The sequence below is a fragment of the Myotis brandtii genome, unplaced genomic scaffold, assembly GCF_000412655.1.
Source record: "Myotis brandtii unplaced genomic scaffold, ASM41265v1 scaffold115, whole genome shotgun sequence".
Classification (NCBI taxonomy): domain Eukaryota; kingdom Metazoa; phylum Chordata; class Mammalia; order Chiroptera; family Vespertilionidae; genus Myotis; species Myotis brandtii.
Window position 1 is genome coordinate 6,668,703 of NW_005353967.1, and position 8,231 is coordinate 6,676,933.

An 8,231-nucleotide genomic window follows, 5' to 3' on the forward strand; every position below is an offset into this window, starting at 1 on the left:
TATATATATATATATCTCCATATGTTGTACACTTTAAAAACAAACTGCAATCATATTTTTCAATTATTCTTCAATGAAGTTGAAAGAAAGACACACACAGAAACAGCTAGAGCCTGAACTCACTTTAATCCCTTTTCACCCAACCCTCCACAACTGGGCATTTCCTCCTTCTCCAAATGTGTTTCACCATTTCCTGTACCAAGCCTTGATTCATGCTCATTTATCTGGAAAACCCTCCTTTCTACCTGCTGAAGTTTTCCCTCCCACTAAGATATTTTCAAATGTCACCCAAGAAAGAAGGATTACATCCTGCTGGGCTCCACTTCCACTTCTGCCCAGAGCCATCCCCACGGGGCTGGGTACCTCCCCTCCCTCCCTGGACGCCCCCAGCACCTGCAGCTTATGATTCCGTTTACCGCAGTTTGTTTCTGGCCCCAGCATTACCTCAGGTATAGATTCTTATAAATCCTTGTTAGTTTATTGATCACCCAAGAATACGTTTTTTATTGATTTTTAGAAAGAGAGGAAAGGAAAGGGGGTGGATGGTCTCCATTTGCCCCTCCACAACCAACACTCAGTTGCTCACAGCATGGTCTGAAGGACACCCCGTCTCCAAATGTCCTCCTCCTCCCTGGAACCCTGGCCTGACCCTGCTCATTAGTGGTTCCAGGAGGAACCCTATTCCTGCCTCCTTGCCCTCTCGTTCTATAAAACTTAATCATGAACAGCCACACAGACAGCACTATTTCTGGCCCTGGGCTTTGCCGCTTTTCAGAAGAGGCTGACTGTGACTCAAATACGAAAAAAGGAGGAAACTCCTTTTAAAGGAACACATGTCACCTATATTATTGTTCATATACTGTGGGTTTCGACTGTGCACAAGTAACTGAAGAACACACGTAGCTATATACATATCAGTGTTTACGCCCGCGGGCCTGGAGAATGTATTCCAGTTTCTTTATGTTCACGTGAACTACTCAGAGACTGAACAGTGGAAATTCCATTTTTACCTTGAGATTCCTTATTGAGAATCCCGACCCAGTTAGCCCATTTCACATACGGATCTAGATAACAAGGAGCTAAATGTATCTGAATCTAGAAGATAGAGCATGCGGTGCAGTAAATCCTCGCTTACTGTCCTCAAGAGGCTCTGAGACTTTAGGTCAGGGGTCCTCAAACTTTTTAAACAGGGGGCCAGTTCACTGTCCCTCAGACCGTTGGAGGGCCGGACTATAGTTTAAAAAAAAACTATGAACAAATTCCTATGCACACTGCACATATCTTATTTTGAAGTAAAAAAACAAAACGGGAACAAATACAATATTTGTATTTGCATGTGGCCCGCGGGCCGTAGTTACAGGACCCCTGCTTTAGGTAAAAGGACATACAGGCATACCTCATTTTATTTCACGTCGCTTTATGGCACTTCACAGATGCTTCATTTCTTACAAATGAAAGGCAAGACCCTTTACCACCAAAACTCCCTTTTTTGTGGTTAGTCCTCACCCAAGGTTATTTTTTCCATTGATTTTTTTTTTAGAGAGAGCATGGAAGGGAGGGTGAGAGACACAGAGAGAAACACCGATGTGAGAGAGACACATCAACTGGTTGCCTCCCACATATGCCCCGACCAGGGCCAGGGATCGAGCCTGCAACTGAGGTATGTGCCCTTGACTATGTCCAATTGAACCTGCAACTGGATCTGCAACTTTAGTCCACAGGGCAATGCTCCAACAACTAAGCCATATCAGCCAGGGCCCAAAACTCTCTTTATTGTGGTGGCCTGGAACCAAACCCACAATATCTCTGAGGTTTGCCTGTTTAAAGAGATTGATCATACCATAGACTAAGTGACATAAACAAGAGTTAAGTTCTTATGGCATCTCATCAACATTTGAGATAAACAATATTCCACGACCTGCTGTATATAATTGCATGAGTAAAGTTATCAACATCTGCTAATCATTACATTATTGTTCTTAATATCTTTGCTCTCACAACCAACCAACTCACAACATTCCACTAACAGGAGGCTTAAAATTCATCTGGTTAAATTCCTTTATTTTATAGATAAGGAAACGAATCCAGAAATGTTAAGTTGCTAAAACACAAAGCCAGATGCAAGCCTGATTTTATTTGGCTCCCAAACTAGTGTACTTTCAAACCTCAGGAATCTAGCTCTCCAAAGAACAGGGGAACAATATAGCTTCAAGTCTTTATTTAATAGATGGCCCTTCAAAAACCAAAGATTCATTAAGTTTGTCTATAAAACATATCTGTAGGGGAGAGTGGGAACAATGTGCTATATTACATTATGTAACGTACTACTCCTATAAAAAACATAAAATTCTTTAAGTTTGAAGTGCTTTTTGCTATAGTAGCAAAATCAAACCTAGAGCCTTGTCCAAGGAGTTTGCCTTGTAAAGTGAACCATCTTTTGACAGTAAGTGTGGCTACACATTAGCCTAAAATGATGATTCACAAGGAAACCTAAGTACTAGTTACAGAATCCGTTGAGCGTCCCTCTGTTGAAGGCTGAGTGTCTGTGCGGTGATGCTGGCATCCTGGGCTCCGCACACAGCGTAGGGAGGGAGGAGAGGGCAGCGCTGGGGCCTGGGCTGCTCAGAGCCCCTCCAGCTCCACCACTTGGTGTGCTGCTGACACATTAGGGAACGTCTCTGCGCCTCCATCTCCTCCTTTGTAAAGTGGGGAGACAACTGTGAGGATTAATACATGTAGGATCGGATAGGCAATTAGTGTTTTAAAAAGTTAGCAATTGTCATGATCAACAAAAGAATCTAAACAGAGATCTAGGAGCTCACACAGGGGTTGTCTTTGGAATTTACCTGTTTCTAAATTTAATGGCTGGCAATGAAAAGAAGTGCTCCAAAGAGCCACTAGAGGGAGCACAGGGGTCAGACTGGAATTGCGGAGGCTGCTGTTTCTGGCTGCCACACACAGAGATGCACATGCGTTCTGGTTGGGTACCAGCAAACATAGGTCCTCAGAGAGCACCCCAAACCCCGAGGCTGCGGCCCATGGATTTACCGATCAGAAGTCCATCTTGAGCCAAGGTTCCTGTGGGAAGGTTGTTGGAGTTTGTCTCTCCTTTTTTATTTTAAATATATATTTGATTTCAGAGAGGAGGAAGAGAGAGAGAAACATCAATGATGAGAGAAGATCATTGATTGGCTGCCTCCTGCATGCCCCACTCTGGGGATTGAGCCTGCAACCCAGGCATGTGCTCTGACCAGGAAAAGAACGTCACCTCCTGCTTCATAGGTCAACGTTCAACCATGGAACCACACCAGCCAGGTTGTCTCTCCTTTTCAAGTTGCCTAAAGCTGGTCCCCACTGTTGTCAGGACTGGGTCTGAAGAGTGTTATTGATCATACACTGAGATACTTTGAAGGAGGGTGTGTGTGTGTGTGTGTGTGTGTGTCTATTCTCTCAGAAAGAGAGAGAAAAGGCAAGTCACAGCTACCACCCAGGGCTGGGGCAGGGAGAGCCATGCTCCTCTGCAAATGGCACAGCACCTCCGAAAGGCACGTCAGCAGCCTGGTTAGGTTCCCGTGAGGCCAAATGTGCCTGTTCCCTCCTGATGGGGCGAGAGAAGCACCCCCGGCCAAGGCTGAGGAGGCGCGCACTGTGGTCCAGGCCTGCCGGCACTGCCACTTTCCTGCCCCCTGAGGCCCAGCCCCGGGTTTAATAACAGTTCTCCCCCCACAAACCCAAAAGGTTGGGGGAGGGGGACCTGATTTAGTTTTTTCACTCTTCAGTTTGATTTCAGGATATCATTGGCTTTTCAGAAGCATTTGTTCTTTTTAAACTCAGCTGTAATTTTGACTTAAAGGTTATCTTTATCGTGTCGTCCTTCTACTCCCAGCGTCTAGTGATTTCAGGTGTCCCCCAAGCCCAGAACAGCCATTGGATTGCTCCCTGCTTCTGTGGATTTCCCAGCCGAAAGCAGGGGGGCGGGTTTCTTCGTGGAAGGCTGCCCTGGACTCCCTTTTTCTAGCACACCCTGTCACAGCTCCTGTCCGCAGCTGGCTTGGTGGGTGGGTGGGCGGGTTCTGGTGGAGGCAGACGCAGGTCGCAAGCCCACTCCAGGCTGGGTTCAGAGCTTCAGGCGGCCTCTAACACAGCCTGTGCACTGTCATTCCCTCCGAGAGGGCCCATGCCTTGCCGTGGGGTGAGGGGTCATCCGTAGCTTACCACCCTCTAATCTGAACTTTATTCTCTGACGTGGCTGAACCGTTCCCTGCTGGCCTCACATCCAAGTTCTTTGACTTTGGGGCGCAAACGCTGTTTGGGCAGCCACTGGCCTTTTCACCCTGGCAGCTGGTCTCTGGGCTCTGCTCCCGGAAGCCTGCCTGGCTTTGCTCAGACTGTGCCCTGCCTGTCTGTGTTCCATCTCCTCTCTCTTGTTCCCCCTGCAGCCTCTGACGCTGGGTGGTCCCTAGTACCCCTTACTGGACCTATTCAGCCTCTCTTTGCCTCAGATAAATCAGTTTTATTATTATTTTAAACATATTTTTATTGATTTCAGAAAGGAAGGAAGAGGGAGAGAGATAGAAACATCAATGATGAGAGTCATTGATCGGCTGCCTCCTGCACGCCCTACACTGGGGATGGAGCCCGCAACCCAGGCATGTGCCCTGCCCGGAATCAAATCACGACCTCCTGGATCATAGGTCGATGCTCAACCACTGAGCCATGCCGGCTGGGCTAAATCAGTTTTTTTTTTAAAAAGCCAATTAACACCCTGACAAGAATTCCTCCCCAGTCATTACTGTCCATGATTAGGGTGTCCAAACCCAGTTACATAGCCTCTTCCTCATGTTTCTCTAATGGGTATTTGCAGGAGAAATGTGTCTAGTAGAAATGCATGTGGAGGACAACCATCACCCTCCCCCAAAAGTCCTGATGATCTCCTCTCAGGGTTTTAAAAACATTGGAACAACTGCATTGTTGACTGTTTGTTTCCATCCACACATCCCTTTTTCCTCCTTCAAAAGCCACAACACACACACACACACACACACACACACACACACACACGCCATACAGTGCTGGGTATGCCCCCCTCCCACTCCCCTGGAGGTAGGCCAGTGCTGGTGCTGTCTTATTTGTCTGAAAATTCCTCCATCATCCACCCTAACTGATGACCTTATTCCCGGCCACTCTGGGATCCACACGCTGAGACCAGGAAACCAGGGATTCTGGGCTAGAACTAAAACAGTCCTCTTTTGGAAGTGTAGTAACTAGCTGAAAAAGAGAAAAACACGAACATTGAGCAAAGTGGACTTACTGCTTTTTTGCCTCAAGTAGCAGCTTACTGTCATTGATTATTTGGTATATAATTTTGTCAGCTCTTAAACCCCAGTTTTAACAGATGAGATGACATTGAGCACAACATTTTTAAAAGTATGATAGACGTCTCCTAGGCAGCCCCCAAACCTAGTGTTCTCTCTTTCCCTTTCAAAAGCTACAATGACTCACTCCTGTGCTCAAACAGAATCACTTGTGGTCCACTCCTGGCCACCGCCCGTGGGGACAGGGCTACAGGGCTCAGAGTTGTAGAGCAGCAGGGAGAGTGTCTGTCCAGGTTGGAGGTGCAAGCCCAGCGTGGACATGGAGAGTGGGAGAGTGGCGGCTGCAGGCGGTTGTTCCTAAACCTACGATACTTCCTGGTGGACTTGCTAAACCTTAGGTTAGAAGTAATCTCAGAGAATATGTGGCCAAGCACACGCGTTTTCCAGACAAAATGGCAAGCCCGTGATTACCCAGAGGCAGAGCGGAGGGCGGGAGCTGCACTCTGGTACAGGCTGTCTGGGTTCAAGTTCAGACTCTCCCACTCTTAGCCGTGTGCCCTCGGCTTATGGACCATGTGTTCAGCTTCTTTCCTTGTAAAACGGAGATAATGGTAACAGTGCCCCCTGAGGGCTGTGGGAGTGAGTCCACACACCGAAGTGCCCAGGGCTGGGTGAGCACTGAGTACAAAGCAGAGTCGATTCACTGTACAGGCCTCGCATAGAGCAGAGTGCGCATGTGGCTTCTGCTCACTGAATAGTCAGGAACGAGTAAATAAGTAGACGAGGGGGAGCATACTCAGTCTGCAGATACAGAGATGAGGCTAGAGAAGTTATGAGACATACAGGGTTCCAAACTTATTGCGAGGTGAAGCGGTGACCTACACCCAGATCCTTGTCCCCATCCACCACACCACCGTCTCCCTTGGGTGATGACCACAGTAAAACTCAGTGAGCGGGGACCCTGGAGGTCACCTCGACCCTGTCCTGCTTCCCATCCACACTCCACAAGGCCAATGACCCTTTCTCCGTGTGGCTCACAGGAGACTGTCTGCACATTTAACTCAGCTTTCACCCTGCTCCGGCAGCAGCCCCCGCAGGGCCAGGACGAGCCACGGAAGCATCTCCCATCTCCTCGGTGACACTGAGGTAGAAACCCCCATCTGCTCATCTCCAGCTCCGCCTCCAGTTTTAGACCCGAATTGCCAGCCCGCTGCCTCTGCTCTCCTGCAAACTCCCACGGGGCTGTCACAGAAGCCTGAGGATCCCCAGATCTTTGTTCTCTCTTTGTTCTGAAGGTGATTGTTTCTGCAGGGCCCTTCTTCCAACCCCCTCCTCTCTCCTACTCCTAATTGCTATTCTGATGAAATTCTCTATCTTCAAGAACAGGGACTCCTGCTGTGCTGTCCCGCTCCCCCCCCCCCTCCCCCTTCTCTCTTCCGGCTGCAGGCGGTTGTTCCTAAACCTACGATACTTCCTGGTGGACTTGCTAAACCTTAGGTTAGAAGTAATCTCAGAGAATATGTGGCCAAGCACACGCGTTTTCCAGACAAAATGGCAAGCCCGTGATTACCCAGAGGCAGAGCGGAGGGCGGGAGCTGCACTCTGGTACAGGCTGTCTGGGTTCAAGTTCAGACTCTCCCACTCTTAGCCGTGTGCCCTCGGCTTATGGACCATGTGTTCAGCTTCTTTCCTTGTAAAACGGAGATAATGGTAACAGTGCCCCCTGAGGGCTGTGGGAGTGAGTCCATACACCGAAGTGCCCAGGGCTGGGTGAGCACTGGACAGAGGGCAGAGTCGATTCACTGTACAGGCCTAGCATAGAGCAGAGTGCACATGTGGCTGCTGCTCACTGAATAGTCAGGAACGAGTAAATAAGTAGACGAGGGGGAGCATACTCAGTCTGCAGATACAGAGATGAGGCTAGAGAAGTTATGAGACATACAGGGTTCCAAACTTATTGCGAGGTGAAGCGGTGACCTACACCCAGATCCTTGTCCCCATCCACCACACCACCGTCTCCCTTGGGTGATGACCACAGTAAAACTCAGTGAGCGGGGACCCTGGAGGTCACCTCGACCCTGTCCTGCTTCCCATCCACACTCCACAAGGCCAATGACCCTTTCTCCGTGTGGCTCACAGGAGACTGTCTGCACATTTAACTCAGCTTTCACCCTGCTCCGGCAGCAGCCCCCGCAGGGCCAGGACGAGCCACGGAAGCATCTCCCATCTCCTCGGTGACACTGAGGTAGAAACCCCCATCTGCTCATCTCCAGCTCCGCCTCCAGTTTTAGACCCGAATTGCCAGCCCGCTGCCTCTGCTCTCCTGCAAACTCCCACGGGGCTGTCACAGAAGCCTGAGGATCCCCAGATCTTTGTTCTCTCTTTGTTCTGAAGGTGATTGTTTCTGCAGGGCCCTTCTTCCAACCCCCTCCTCTCTCCTACTCCTAATTGCTATTCTGATGAAATTCTCTATCTTCAAGAACAGGGACTCCTGCTGTGCTGTCCCGCTCCCCCCCCCCCTCCCCCTTCTCTCTTCTCCTCTCACCCTCGGTCCCTCCCCGCCTCCCTTCCTCCCTCTCTCAGACATCACTTCCCTTCTTCCCCGGCCTGCTTTTCTCTGCCAGCTCCCCTTGACGTACTCTATCCCTCTGTGCTTCAAAGGGGAGGGGAGACTCCTCGTGATAAGCCAATGCATCTTAATCGAAGCCGACAGTCCTGACACCTCATCCTGGGACCATTCCAATCTCTGCGGCTTCACTCCGCAGCGGGCAAATTAAGGACACAGGCATCTGTTGGGAAGCATAATTGCCATTGTTCAGTTCCATTTTCCCAAGGAGCGGCTTCCTCTGACGTTATGGCGAGTGACCTTGAGCTGCCCAAGAAAACCGCTGTGTCTGTTCAAACCTTCTGGCGGCC